Source organism: Carettochelys insculpta, chromosome 25 (genome assembly GCF_033958435.1).
Source record: "Carettochelys insculpta isolate YL-2023 chromosome 25, ASM3395843v1, whole genome shotgun sequence".
Lineage (NCBI taxonomy): Eukaryota > Metazoa > Chordata > Testudines > Carettochelyidae > Carettochelys > Carettochelys insculpta.
This window is the reverse complement of record NC_134161.1, coordinates 5658217-5673610: the sequence shown is the minus strand read 5'-3', so window position 1 is coordinate 5673610 and position 15394 is coordinate 5658217.

The following is a 15394-nucleotide window of genomic DNA, read 5'->3' as shown; positions in this document are numbered from 1 at the left end:
GAATTGCTCTAAAAGTCAGCAGAGATTCTCTGCTGGAGTAATCCAACAGACCTCAGCTAGGAAGCCTGAGCCCATTGAACAGAACACAGAAGCTAGATATTTTTCTTAGATTCCAGTGGTTCTTTTGACTTTCTCTGTTGCCTAGAACTCTTTAGTGGGGAGAAACTGAATTATTCATTTCTACCAGGTGGTGCAATAAACCTACAGCACAGGGAACATTTTCTAGTGCACACTGGAGGATTTTCCATCCAGGGTCCTCTTCCACACTTGCTCCCATCTCCAATGCCATAAAATTTGGTTGGAGATAGCCAGAGAATTTGGTTACATGAAAGATGTTCCTGTTCGATCAATATCAAGTGTGGTGAAAAAAATAGCCCTTCAGGGAACGCTTAGTGCAAAATGCCCTAATTTCAGTGCAAACACCTGACTCGTTGCGGTGGCAATTTTATTTCCTTTTTCAAAAAAGTTTGCAAATTTGTTTTCTTTGTGCTTTATGGCTGTGGCTGGTGTAAGGAAGAAGCAGACCAGAGATTTACTGCTTCAGAACATTCCTCAACAGCTATCTGAATGAGTCCTTCCATGTTTGGAGATGATTTTTTTGTGTCACTCAGCTTTTGCTGCAGCATCTGCACAAGGAGCTTCAACGTGTTGTAAAATTTCACACACATAAGAGTTGGCTGATGGGTGGCATTTGTGGTCAGAGATAGAATGGAGAAGGCTTCTTTCTCTGAACCGAAGTAAGAGGAATTTTTCACGGCTGAGATCTTGCAGATAGCCTGTGGTATCTGTTTCAGCAATACGTCTGTTGGGTAAGTGGACCTAAAGTGGACTGGTAATATGCAAATTACGTTTTTTTTACATGAGTCTCTGACACCAAGGAACTATTCTGTTTTGCAGTTCATTGCAGGTACTTACACTGCACCTGTGAAATGTGAGTCATTTGCCAGTTCTCATGGTTTCCTGCACCTTCTGTGTCTGTGCTGGCTCTGCAACTGTACCAGAATGAAAACAAAAAGCAGTCAAGTAGCACTTTAAAGACTAGCAAAATAGTTTATTAGGTGAGCTTTCGTGGGACAGACCCACTTCTTCAGACCATAGCCAGAAGAAGTGGGTCTGTCCCACGAAAGCTCACCTAATAAACTATTTTGCTAGTCTTTAAAGTGCTACTGGACTGCTTTTTGTTTTGATAGTGTATAGACTAGCACGGCTTCCTCTCTGTTACTGTACCAGAATGATTATGGAATCTTTTTTATCTCAAATACCCTGCAACCGTGGTTTCTGGTGGGGCCTTGATGATGGCACAGAACTAATCCAGACATGGAGAATGAGGTGGTAATGCGTATTTACATTTTCATTTATATGAATGGTGTCATGACTCATGGGTAGAGACTGAAGCCCAGATACCACAGCAGAAAGCTCAGTAGCTCACATACAACTTAGCTTTCAATACACTCCCACCCATTATTCTGAAAACACTTTGAAGAATAACCCACGCACACCAACAGTTGGTTGGCCGATATTATTATTCGTTTAACAGGCATTTTTTTGGGCGAGGGTGGGCTGGGGACGGTTCTTTTGGAGACTTACGGACGCCATGTTTCAGAATATAGTAGCCTACAATTAAGCTGCTGCGTTCCAACTTGGTGGACTCGGGCAGCTTTCATTTAGGTGCCCGCCTATGATGTTAAGTGTCTAATTTGAGGTGGTCAAGTTTGACATTTTGGACCTACCTTCTTTGCCACAGTTGCTTTTCAACTGGATTTCTGTCACAAACCCCTAAAGAAACCCCCGAGTGCAGGAGGGGACACACATTACTCTTGCGGGAAATTCCCAAATGCTGTGGGATTGACTCCTTTTGCATCCAAACCTCAGTCTCACGAGCCTGCTTTATGGAGATCAATAATGCTCTGCGATCCAGGGCAGGGGCATCCCAAACCTGTGCGGGAGTAACAGACTAAACCAAAATGAACAAAGGGGACATTGGAAGATTGCTTCTCTTTCCATCCTTCCCCCTCACAGGTACTATCCCCTAGTGCCTCCTAGGAGACTAGGCATTTTCCATGATCTCAGTCCAAGCTGTTACTGCTAGCATCCCCTGCTATTCCAGCTCTGATAATCATTAACTCGTCCTTTCTATTTATTCACCAAGTGACTGTGCTGATTAACTGGGGCGCAAGGAAGGCGGCGACTCGATGAAAGAGTCACAGGCTTAATGGCTGCACCCAAACTGCTGGGTAATAGTTCAGCAAGGCCACAGTTTCATCGTTTCAGGCCCAAAAGGTACATGAGTTGCCCTAGTCTGTTTGCAGCACAGGCAGCTGTTTTTCATTCAGACCCACCTATACGGAGCCCGAAGACTTGAGATGAAAACATTCCAGCCCCAGGGGACTAAACTGCCTGCCCCATGGAGGGAAGGGGAGAGCCCCAGGCCAGCAGGGAATTGATCAGATGGGACAAGCTCAGTCATGCCTGACCCCATGTGGCAGAGGAAGCTGAAGCCTTCCCATTTAACTCAGGGAGCCTGGGTGGATTAATATAAGGGGGCCGTTGTCCCAGGGTCCCCAGGTGTGAGGGCCCCAAGGCTCCATAACTTTTCTGTTTAAACGATTTGCTTTCATGGAACAAAAGGAATGTGCTGTGTCATTCTTCTTTTAAAATTAATTTCCGTGTAATTTGATCATGCATCGTAAGTCACAAGAAAAGCAGATAGATTTAAAGTATAAATAATGATGTTTAATGTCCTGGTGAGGGAGGACGTGTCTTGTAACTCAGTTGTCCCAGGGCCTCACCGGTTCTTCATCCAGCTCGAGTCTGGGTCGCCAGCTTTCTGACTGAACAAAACCGACGCCTTTGCCCTGCCTCTCCTCTGAGGCCCCGCCCCACTCATGACATCCCCCCTCCCTCTGTCGCTCAGTCTCCCCCACCCTCGCTCGCTCATTATCCCTGCGTTGGAGGCGTGGGGCTGGGTTGAAAAATACGCTTTTCGACGGGGTGATTGGTGGAAACCAGGACACCTGGTAACCTTTCTGGAAAATTCCTTCCTGACCTGAACTCTGCTAGTGAGCATGACATTGACCCTCTGTGCAAGATCCACCAACCAGGCAGCCGGGAACAGGGTTCTCCATGTCTTTCTCTGCCTGCACCATAAGTCACTCTCTGACATTCCAGGCAAGCAAACAGGGCTCTCCTCACCAGACCACACCACACACCATGGTTTGATTATCATCATTATCGTCGTGCCCAGCTGTTGGCATACAATGAAGGCAATAGCCTAAGCCCTTCCCAGGCCAGCCAATGATCTTACGCCTCCACAGCCTGCCCCGGCCAGCTGATTTATGCAGCAGCTGGTTTGCAGAACAAGTAAATCATTCAGAGAAAAGAAGGTGAGGGAAAAAAAACAACCCACAAAAGGACGAACGCCAAGGACAATCTGCAGGCCATTGCACAAGCAAAGCACTACATGGGGAGGGCATTAGGGAAGCCCTGATGGAGAGAACAGAAAAGAGACAAGAAAGCTGTCCTGAAACATTGAAAGGGTGAGGAGTTAGTGACCAAGGATGTCCCCAACCCGCTTGGAATGACCATTAATTCCTCGCTGGAGGCAGGGAGGGCTTGAGCAGTGGAAGGGATTCTCTTTCAGTCATATCTGTGGTTTCAGGGCAGCCCTGAAAAGGAAGCTGGCAGCTTTTAAAGTATTTGAAATTGAGCGAGGCACGCAATAGGAAGCCGAGGATGCAGGTTGAATCTGCAGCTCTGCCACAGCCTCGCTGAGTGACCCCAAGGCAAGTTACTTAGTAGCTGACCTGGGAGAAAAGCAGCCTTGAAATGCCCATGTTACGGGGGGATCCCAGCCCGACGAGGATAAGCTGTGCCTACAGGATGCAGCTTTTAGCTGTGTCAACTGAGACCCATTGCTAAAAGCCAGGCTGTGCAAATGCTGTTTGTGGGCACTTTTGCAGACAGGACACTTCTCCAGCTCACCACTTGTGCTCATGTCGTCAGAAGCAGAGCACTTCTGCAGGCAAAGGAGCATTTGTTCTGGCACTTGTCATGGCAAAACTTTTGTCCTTCAGGGAGGGGTTTTTTAAGCCCCCGTGAATGACAAAAGTTTTGTCATTCAGTTGCAAGTGTAGGCCTAGCTTTAGTTTGCAAGCTCCCCTGGGCCGGGAGGGTCTCTTCTTTTGTCTGCAAACCATGCCCAATCTCACCGAGCCATACTCTCAGGTACATCTGCACTTAACTGGAAGATGGACACAGTGGCAGTCAATCTTCCAGGGTTCTTTTGATTGAACCTTGCAAGGCCACGCTGACTTGAACCATTAAGGTTCCCTTGACAAACCTGTTACTCCTGGCTGGAGTACAGGAAGTCAACAGGAGAATTTCTCCCATCAACCTCCCGCTGTGGCATGCTTTCCCAAACTGGGGAGGGCATGTCCCCCCTGGGGAGCATGAGGCAACCCTCACTCCCAGTCATTCCCCCCACTCGAAGAAAGAGCCGGCCTTTGCTTCCGGCTCTCAGCCCCTGCCATTTCATGCGGGTGACCCGGTACAGCCGCTATAAAAAGCAGGCAGCCGGAGAAGGCCCACTAGGAGGTAGCTGCCTCCTGCAAAGGTGAGTGAGTGTGAGTTGCTGGGGGAGGATGGAGTTAGACGAGGGGCTGGTGGTGCCTGGATTTGGAGGAGTGGAGCTACTCAGGCAGGCAGTTCACAGGTGGCTGGGGTGGCTGGCCCGTGGCAAAAAAGAGGTGGGGGGGGCATGAGAGCTTCTCAGAAATCAAAAGGGGGGGCGCGGGGCGTGATGCCGAAAACTTTGGGAACCACTGTGCTGTGGGGATGCCAGGAAAAGTGGATTCCCGATACATCGACTCCAGCTATGCAATTCCCGTCGCTGGAGTTGCATATATTAAATAGATTTTTCCTCCTGTAGTCTAGACCTGGTGTCAGTTCTGCGCTTAGGTGCTAAGCTAGCGTAATACAAACAAAGCACAGTTATGGTAACAGAGACTGGCAGGAATGAGTCTCTGAGCTTGAAACATCTGCTTGGTTTCGGTGGATACCGCCTCATCAGAGCCCCGCCCTGTCCTCTGTCCAATAGCAGTGACTAAAACATGAGGTTGGAGCAGGGGAAGTTGGAAATAGATAGCAAATCTGAGTCCTCTGCCCCAGGGGAGGAGATGAATTCCCAAAAGTGAAATACCTCCTACGCTAACTTCAGAGATACCCCAGTGATGAGCACATGATGTGGAATTAAGGTAGTTAGATCCTTGTTGGCTTTGGCACAATAGTCCTTGTGATTGGCTATTATTCAGCAGAGAGTTTACATTTGGTTTCCCCAGAACTCTGAAAGTCTTGAGTTCCACAAGGCAGAGTGCGACAAAAGCAAGTTTGTTTTCCGAGAGCCGTAGCTCTGCAGAAGGACAACTGTGTTTCTACAGGACGTCGCTGGGAAGTCCTGGAAGGAGGAGGTGCAGCACGTCTTTATCCAGGAGAGCTGCACTTGGGATGTGACTGGACAGTAATCTATCCATCCAGGGAGACTTAGGGAAGGGCTGCACCGGCACCTGGGAATAAAGCATTCACTGAGAGTGAAACTAACGACCAAGAGGTTGGGTAGAGATGGAAGGGGGTCTGTTTGGAAAGCGGTGGGGTGTTGGGACTTAGGTGGTTATTGCCAAGGGAAATCAGTCACCAAGGGCAGGAATTTAGACCAGAAGCACCAGGGTAAAAGGCTGGAATGGCCATATCCTGGAGACCTGTCATGTTACAGCGTGCAGCTCCTGGGCGGCAGGGTGGGTGGGGCAACAGGCAGGGAACCCATGAGGAGTAGAGGTGCCAAGGGTTCTGTCCATCCCTCCATTTCTCTCCACATTTGTTCCACTGAACTCAGCGTTCTGCTAAACCAGGCCAATGGCCTCTCTCTGGGTTTCAGTCTAACCCTGAGGCGAGTGGAGGAGTACTTTTGACTGAAGCTTTGCTGCCAGTTCCCATGATTTTTATCTCAAGTTTTGAGACACTTGGTGTTTTTCTTAAGAGCCACAGGGTCTGCAGTCCTGTGATTATGGGAGACACTCCGCTTTCACTGTGAGAGGAAGAAAGTTTCTAGCCTTTCTTTTTAGGGGAGAAAAGCCTGAAAGCCATGAACCTTACAGGTTTCGAAACCCAGTAGGCCAATAAAAGCCACCCAAGATTCATTTGCTTTGAAAATCTCCTGATTTAGGGGTCTTGCCTCGTGCTCTTTGTCCACCTGGAGCTGGTGCCATTGCTGATGATTTGTCCTTGTTTAGTCCCCGCTATTTTCAAATGTCAGCCAGCAATAGCACATCTAAAGTCATCAAACAGGGACCTCGTGGGCTGATTGCCTGGACTGCTACCTCATGAAGAGCACCACCTCCTTCATGGGGAGTTCCTGGCAGAACCCGGTATTTGGGAAAGTACAATGCATTGTGTCACCTCCATGAATTCACAGACAGCCCCAGCTCTTCAGAAAACCAAGCACCAACATCGCAAGGCAAGCCTAAAGTTGGAACCCCCAAGGGGAAAGGAAAAGAGGGCACCCAAGAAACACCTGGCACAGAGACCTGAAGGCAGACCCTGAAAAGACGGGGTACACCTGGTCAGAACAGGGAAAGATCACCTAGGACAGGGGACACTGGCGAATGATCGTCAGCAGCCTATGACCCAAGACGTAGGAGTGGAAGAGGCTTACTCCTGCCATTACCCAGCTCTTTGCAGCATTCTCCACAGCAGACCATCTGTGCTTCCTCTGGGAACCGCAGACCACACCAGTTGAGAGAGGCCTGCAAGCCCTGAGGCTGTATCAGCAACTGGCTTTGCCAGCAAGGTGACAAGGCGTTGGTCAATTTCCTACAGGATACATTTTCCCTTTGGGATGCACCTGGAACTATCCCAGGGGAACAGGGTGGGGTGTGTGGTCAGAGCATGGCACTGGGAGCAAACACTGCCTGTGGTCCTGTCCTGACCCTGGGCACATCACTTGACCTGCATCCCAGCAGAGGGATGTTTTTGTGGCTAAGTCTGTCTCTCTTACACACCCACCCACCCCGCACCTCTCATATACAATAGGAATAATAGTCTTCCTTTTGTCACCCTTGTCTGTTTGTAGCCTCTACACTGCTGTACTGCTTGTACATGAAGCACCAAGCATGACAGGGCCCAGTCCTGGGACAGCTTGGGTCTTGCTCTGATGTAAATAATGGTAATTACGTGTCTTGGTAAGGAAGTCTGCAAGGCTCATGCTGGTGGTAGACACAGGGCAGAGAGGCTGGGGCCACCAGCCATCTTAAAAAAAATGTGACCACAGTTTCCTGGAGAAGCATGTGAGTAACACAGAGCTGACAGGTTGCTCAAGAACAGGTGGGGTCTGTGGGTGTCTTGGGCCCTGTAGCACTGCTTGGAGCACAAGGTTCACAAGAGTATTATTGACCCAGATTGTGCAACAGAATCAGAGCGATACCTTAGTGAATCTGAACTAGACACCTGCCTTTGCTGGAAAAGTCTCAGTGCCTGAGTTAATGGAAGTTGCTCAAATTGCAGACACCAACTCTATGGGTGCTCTGGGGCTCCAGCACCCACAGAAAAATCAACGGGGAGTGCTCAGCACCCCACCAGCCACAGAAGTTCTGGCCCAGCGCTGACTGCCTGTTCGGTGGGGCCCTGGGGACGGCTGCCCATCAAAAGAAGAGTCAGCGCTTGTGCTCCCACTTCCACAGCTCCCTTGGGGCTCTGGTAGCCATCCATGACTCTTGCTATGTAATGGGGTAGGTGGAATTTCCAGTGGGCCTTCCCCACAATTCCTTAGGCCAGGCGGGGGAATGCTGGGACGGAGGTCAAGTGATGTGCCCAGGGTCAGGACAGGACCGCAGGCAGTGTTTGCTCCCAGTGCCATGCTCTGACCGCACACCTCACCCTGTTCCCCTGGGATAGTTCCAGGTGCATCCCAAAGGGAAAATGTATCCTGTAGGAAATTGACCGACGCCTTGTCACCTTGTTGGCGAAGCCAGTTGCTGATACAGCCTTAGTGCTTGCAGGCCTCTCTCAATTGCTGTGGTCTGCAGTTCCCAGAAGGATCACAGATGGTGTGCTGTGGAGAACGCTGCAAAGAGCTGGGTAATGGCAGGAGTAAGCCTCTTCCACTCCTACATCTTGGGTCATAGGCTGTTGACGGTCATTCGCCAGTGTCCCCTGTCCTGGGTGATCTTTCCCTGTTCTGACCAGGTGTACCCTGTCCTTTCAGGGTCTGCCTTCGGGTCTCTGTGCCAGGTGTTTCCTGGGTGCCCTCTTTTCCTTTTCTCTTGTGGGTTCCAACTTAAGGCCTGCCTTGCGATGTCGGTGCTTGGTTTTCTGAAGAGCTGGGACTGTCTGTGAATTAATGGAGCTCCCTGAAAAAAAGCTGTTGCAGAGTGTGGTTGGATGCATATTCAGAGACATAAATGTTAAGGGGGAGTCAAGGGAACTGGTGGCAGGACCAGCCCCAAAACCACAAGGAGGGTTCTCGTGTGGGTGAATCTCACTAACTCTCAGCAGCAGCCATCATCTGCCAAAGTATAGCAGCTCCATCTCACAGAAGGCCCGTGCCTCCCCCTGCACCCAGCCCAGGAAGGGAGCTTTCCAGGAATCCGTTCATGGCTTGCTTGAGCTATTCAGGAATTAAATTAAAACAACAGCTCTGGGATGTGAGCTGCAGGAACCTTTCCCCAGGGCAGACAGCAGGAGAGTGAATCTGCCAAACCGTACCGCAAACAGCCTCTGCGTCCAACAGCCGCAGGGCTCCAGGCCCCACACATCGAATACGTGTTTTCAGAATAAAGCCTAACAGCAGTTTGGCTCTGAAGAAGGGATTTGGGGAGGTTCCCCCCTCCTAACTCTCCTTTCCAGGTGCTTTTACAGCTTGCCTGCAGCCCTTTCAGCAGCAGCAGCTGAGCTCTTTTGAATAAAGACTCTTAACAGTCTCTTACATCCATCTCTAATTTTTGGTTTCTCCTCTCCCCCTCCCCATTAATAGCTTTTGGTTTTTCCTGCCCCTCCTCCACTAAAACAGTCGGCTGGAGCTACATTTTTGCAAACTCTCAGAACATTTGAACAGCGCCAAAGTTTGCTCATTGTGCATCTTGTGACCCCTGTCCGGAGAAGAGGCAGAAACTGCTTCTCATATGTCCTCAGAGCCTCCAGAGGCTGCTTCTGAGCCCCTGTGCTGAAGAAATGGGATGAGCCGGGATGACTCAGATGCCACTGCAATTTTTGTATGACGAGAGTTACATAAGAATAATTCCTGAACTGCAGCTCTTGTTCAATCCCCGTGGGAGCTGGGCTTATCCCAGTGTGGTTTGCTGCAGGCACAGAGAGAGAGGGAGGGTCAATGAGAAAGCATAGCTCTGCCAGCCCTCAGATGGAAATGGCTGTAAAGTAGGAGCCCTGGAGGAGCTGCGCCTCTCAAGGATGATCCCCTGCCCATTGCTGAAGCCTGGCTGGTTGATCCATTTTCTTACTTCCTTGGGAGAAGCTGCACCCAGGTGGTGCAACTAGGACAAGAAACATGTTCCCACCTGCCTCTGAGCGTTAGTTGTGTGCGTTCAGAATTCCTCTGTGTGGCACAGCACCCAGTGATATGTGGCTTGCAAGAAGTTACCTGAAGAGAAATCCTCATGTCTGGAGTTCCGAGGAGACCCAGAGCTCTTTGGGGCAGACACTTTCTGGATTTAAACACACACACCTTGTGGCAGTGAAAAGAATGTGAACCTCTGGCTGGGTACATGGTGCCATGTCTGTGCCATCTCAGATGCTACACAGACCATTCCCCACTCCCCTCTGTAGGGCAAGGATGGCAACCTTGCATCTTAGAGGTTCACCCTGGGACACATAAAAGCAGGGAAAGAAGGCAAACCAAGTTCCCCTCAATCCCAGGACTCCAGGAGCTGGGGCTTTAAGAAAAAAAATGCCAACTCAGATCCCGTGGGTTGATGACACTGCAATTGCCTGATGCCAGGCTCCCTCCTTGCACCCACCTACTTGTTCTGCTTGGGGCTGAAAGCCAAGGAAAAACCACGCCCCCAGTACTGAGATGGGAAGCACAGGAGTCATGCCACTGAGAATGACTGATTAGTAACATCAGCCCATGCACAGGCTGGGGCCAAGAACAAGTGGGGACTCACCCTGCTCAGGGCAATTGATCAGCAGCAAATGCCTGTGGGCAAGGCCAGGGCTGGGGGAGTCTGGGAGGAGAGGTGCCTGGAGAGAGACTGCAGCCTTAAGCGGCAGGGGGACGGAGGCTCTGGTGAAAAGTGGGGTGGCGGGCAGTGGGTGTAGACCTCCTGCTCCACCTTTAGCCCTAAAGAAGGTCCTGGATCCTGCCCCCTCTCTGCCCTGGTGTGGAGGGGAGTCTGGCATTCAGTCTTGGCTGCGTGATGCTCTCAGGCACCAGCCTGTTTCAAATGGTAACAATGAGATGTTGGCTGCGATCCGGTCCCAACCTCGGCATTGGCTGCCCGGTGCCATTGGAGCGGGGACTGTCCCTCCAGCCCCGCTGCCAGGCACAGGCCAGCCCCATGCTGGGGCACCGCCGCTAGGAGAACTGGGCTCCCTGCCCTGCCCCTGGGCGCGAGACAGGCGATCCAGGGTGTGTGTGGGGTGAACACCCAGGGCCCGGTGCTCCTTCCTTTGTTTGCTCAGAGGGAAGTAACTGCTGGCTCCTTGGGGTGTTTGCTAAACATTGGGCCTTGCATTAGCTGATATTTACCCAGCAGAACGCTGCGTTCCCAGAGCTGTGATTCTGCCAGTCGCATGCCTCTGGAGGGCAGGTTATTTATGGGGCTTATCTTGACCTGAGGGTTTCTGCGGCATTTGCAGGGATACGTAATGAACGTACAAGCCCTGCCGCCCAGGCTGGCCTGACCACTCTGATTACCTGCCGAGGGGGGCACTTCCCTCCCCCACAGGGCCCATCTCCCACCACTCAGTCCTGCACACCTCCTGCCCAGCATGCTCTGGGCTGGGTCTCGCTCCTTGAGGCAGCCACTTCCCAACAGGCTAGCACCGGCTCTCTCGGCCTCCCCGCCTCATCTACGCACTCACTGTCTCTTCTCCTCTGATTCTCTGGTGGCTCAAACTACACTGCCCCAGTTCAGTTTCCCAGGTTTATGCTGCAGGGAGAGCTGACATCCTACCGGCACCATTGCTCTTGGGAGGGCTGTGTCTTATCTGCCAAAGTGGCAGCTGTCTTACTTCCTCCTGTCGCTGCGTTAGGTGTGGGGGTGGCTTTTGCAGCAGTTTCTGCTGCCTTATCCCTGGCTTTCTTTGCGCACGTTAGGCAACAGTCACCGATGTTATAATTTTTTCTATCCATGTGTGGAATAATCTTTGTCATGCGCACTCAGCCGTGTGCGCCGCCAGTAGAAACAGGTGCTGCAGGCTGTGGGCACTCTGCTAATCAGCTGGGTGACACCTGCATCTCTCCTGGGCAGCCATCTAACTGCTCAGCTTACAGGGAACACTGATGGTCACCTTGGGTCCCAGGTGGTGGACAGGCTTTCTTCGGGCATGTCCAGTCAGCTGCTATGTGGGAGCTGTGGCCTGCAATGAAGGGCTCGCATGGGCTCATGCAGCTGCACCCCATCTCGATGCCCACATGAAATACCTAATCCTGGAGCGAGCGCTGCTCAGGCAACATCAGAGGGGACTACTCTGAAGCCAACCTGGTTGAGCTATGATATCAGTTGTGTGACTAGAGCTCACAGTCTCCAACAAGCTCAGCTATCCTTACTCTTCTCCAGCCACTGGCTGAGCTGGTTAGTCCTTCTCCCAGGAGACACCCGAGATACATGAGAAACTCAGGAGAGTTTCGTACACTGCATCAGGGATCTGCAACCTGCGGCTCTGGAGTTGTACGTAGCTCTTTAAAGACTTCTTTGTGGCTCCCAACACTGTAATTGCAAATTGCAAAAGTGAAAAAAAACAAACAAACAAAAAAAAAACCAACCAAACCTGATTATTTTCACTTAACAGTGAACATCTAAAAGCCCAACAAGGAACAATTCCGATCTAAATTGCAAATGACTCATGATCTTGTAACGTTGGATAACTCTCCTTTTTAATATGCGCAGTGCATTGTGGGATATGATACCCGTTCTGTGTTTTGATCGTGTTGCTGGTAAAGCCTTGATTGCGAAAAGGAAAAGGAAGCTTGCAGCATTTCTGCTCTGAAGGACAACACACATTTTAGGGAAGGCAACCAAGTAAACATGAAGTAAAATTGACATAAAGAAAATAGGTTTGGGACTGAAAGTCAGGGAGATAGCGGTACAAACACACCCATGTAAAGTATGAGGAAACCGACGATGTAAAAAGTTCGTGACTGCCCTGCGGTAAAAACGGATGGCATTGCAAATCATCGCGCCTGTGATGTTCTTAAAACAGGGGTGATAAGAAGTATGGTTTGATGCTATTTATTGAGGACTATCTTGTATTCACATGTATTGTGGCTCTTGAATTATTGAGTTCTTTACTGAATTCAAAAAAAAAATTGCTCTTCTTTTGGTTTTGGTTGCCGACCCCTCCTCTGCGTGGATGACCAAAACTCCCTTAGAGATTCCACCACGTCTTCATCCACCACGGCCCATGCATCAGACTCTGCAGAACACCCCCCGCCGGTCAGCATCAGCTTCCTGGACACCAGAAGCAGCTTCCACAATGGGAACTTGCAGTCAGCTATATATGAGAAACCCACGGTCACATCACTGATCTCCACAGCTCCAGGACCTACCAAGGAATCTGGTCTGTATAGCCAGGCCCTCCCATGCCCCAGAATACAATGGAAGGGGAAAGTCCAGGGTACACCCTCCATGCACTCAAACCCACCTTCGCCCTGCTGGGACACTCCACCAAAGAAATAGTTTACCTCCTGGTGAGAATTGCTGCAATACAGACAACAAACAAACCCCACCTCTGACTGCATAGCCCTTGTTGGCACCTCCCACCCATCCTGGTTACCTGAAACTGTAATAGCCCATCCTGAGAGAACAACAAGAAGTCCTGTGGCACCTTATAGACAGAGAGAAAACTTTTCAGTTCTCCCTCTCCCTCCCTCCCCAGTTTGGGTTACAAATCATCTTCCAACCTCATCCTCTGAATGCATAGCCCTGGATTTACAAAGCCAGTGCTCAAACCACTAAGCCGTTCCCCATACACCGGAACCCACCTGCGCCAGTGGCCATACGAACAGGTGCAAAACCAGCAGGTGTATCTCTGCTGCAACAGGGATCAGTTCTGCCCACACCACACTGCTCAAGGTCTATGAATCCTACCCATGCCTGTCACGACATGCGGTGCACCTCATCCACCGCACTAAATGGCCCAATCACAATGCTATGGTGAAACAGACAATGGTCTTGAATGAACTTGCACAGGAAAATGATTAAAAAAAACCCTTCAAAACCACCTTATTGCCTCTGAATGAATAACCACAGAACAGTCACATCGCACATAACCGCTCAGTTGCTGTCCTCAGCGCAAACCTGTCCCCCGCCTTCCAAAGCGAAGCTTCACGTTCAAAATTTTGCTAGGCAGTAAAAATCATGGCCTCAAAAGAGAGACTGGGTTTATGGCTTATTACAACCATCTGTAGGTTGTCCCAGGCCTGCAGAGGTGTGAATGGGCCACTTCTTTGGCCTTCCCCTTGACTGAGACACGCCCTCTTTAAATCCTCCTCTGAAACCCCCCGACTCATGCGTCTGACAAAGCGGGTCTTTGATCGTGAAAGCTTACCCTCTGAAATATCTGTTAGTCTATAAGGTGCCACAGGACTTTGAAGATACGGGCTAATTCGGCTACCTCTCTGGTGCTGTTCACCTGAACTGCGCCCTTAGAAAATGCACTAACCACCCTGCTAAATGATCTGTTCCCATTCTACCCTGTGTTTAGCTGGCACACCAAGGGGTATGTCTACACTACCCAGTTTTTAGGGACAAGGCCTATTGCTAAAAGTCAGCATAGGTGAAAGCTGCAGACACAGCTTCTGCGTACCTTTCCCAAATCTGAAGTAGACTCTGTGTCGTAGGCTTGAAACCCTGTCTCTTTCACCAACAGAAGATGGGCCAATAGTTGATATTGCCTTGCCCACCTTGTCCCTCTAATATCCTTGGGAACCAAATGGATGCAAAACCATTGCAAACAGCCTCTTCTGTTGGCTGTTTAGCTAGCAAACAGCCTGCTCTCTTTCAGAAAGGCTCTTCCAGGTTAGCATGGAGGCAACTAATCCGTGCCTCCAGGGCAATCCTTTCTCTCCATTCCAGCCTTCTCTCCCTTGCTGCCATGACAGCTTGTCCATTTCGGGAACTGTAACCACTTTTCAGGGATTCGGGATCCCTGTTTAGGGCCCGAGGTGCAGGAGGGCTGATGGTGTTGTGGAGACAGGGAGGGCAGGGGAGAAGAGGAGATTGGGGAGTTGGGGGAAGGCTGCCAGGCCAGTGGCAGGACCTGGGCATTTTAGAACATTCGCCACATGAGCCTTATTCAACTCCATGACCCCCAATGGTCAACCTTGAGCAAAACGAGGATGGTGCAAAGGCCCAACAGCTGTTTGTGTCGCGAGGTGCAAAAGCCAGGTTCCTTGGTCCTGCTCCCCCATCCCCAGGCATGCCCCAGGGCTAGGATTTCCTTGGTGCTTTGGGATTAAGTTTTTTCAACAAAGCCAGCAGTTTCTGCCATGGGCTGCCCTGTGTTTTCACAATAAAGGTGCTTTGTTATTTGTCACACAGACACACCCTGAGTAAACTCCTCGCTACTCATCTGCATTAGAAAGGCCCCTGGCCAACCTAAAGACATCTTCCCATGGTGCCTGGCTGGGGGTAGCCTGTTCTAATGAGAGACCTGCACTCCAGACCTTAGTGTCTCCCCAGGGAAAGCCAAGGGAGGGTCACCTTATCCCCTCTCTGAATTCTTCCACTGGTGCCTTCTGCTGGGACCACACTGTGAGCGTACAGCGCCTGGCACAGTGGGGGCCACGGCAATATTAAGAGCTTGCAAGACACGCATTGTGAGCTCCCCCAAACAGCTGGAGATCAAGGCTAATTGAGAGTGGCATGTTGTCCTTTTACAGCCTCTGACAGCTGCCGTCTGGGAGGCCAGGGGGTTTTGCTGTGCTTCTCTTGCCCACTGAGTTCTCATAGGTGTGGTCACAGCCTGCTCCTGGGCCAGGCGAGTGAGACCTCTCAGTCCCACTTGCTGTCCCTAGGCCCTCTCTGGCCACAAAGGCGCAGCACCGCCAGTGGTGCACAGGCCTCTCGCGGTTCCGTTGCTGGTCTCTGGCCCTGCCCTGTCTCTTTCAGCTGACTGAGTGGGTCTTTGCCCACAAAAGCTGAGGCTCCAAAATATCTGTTAGTCT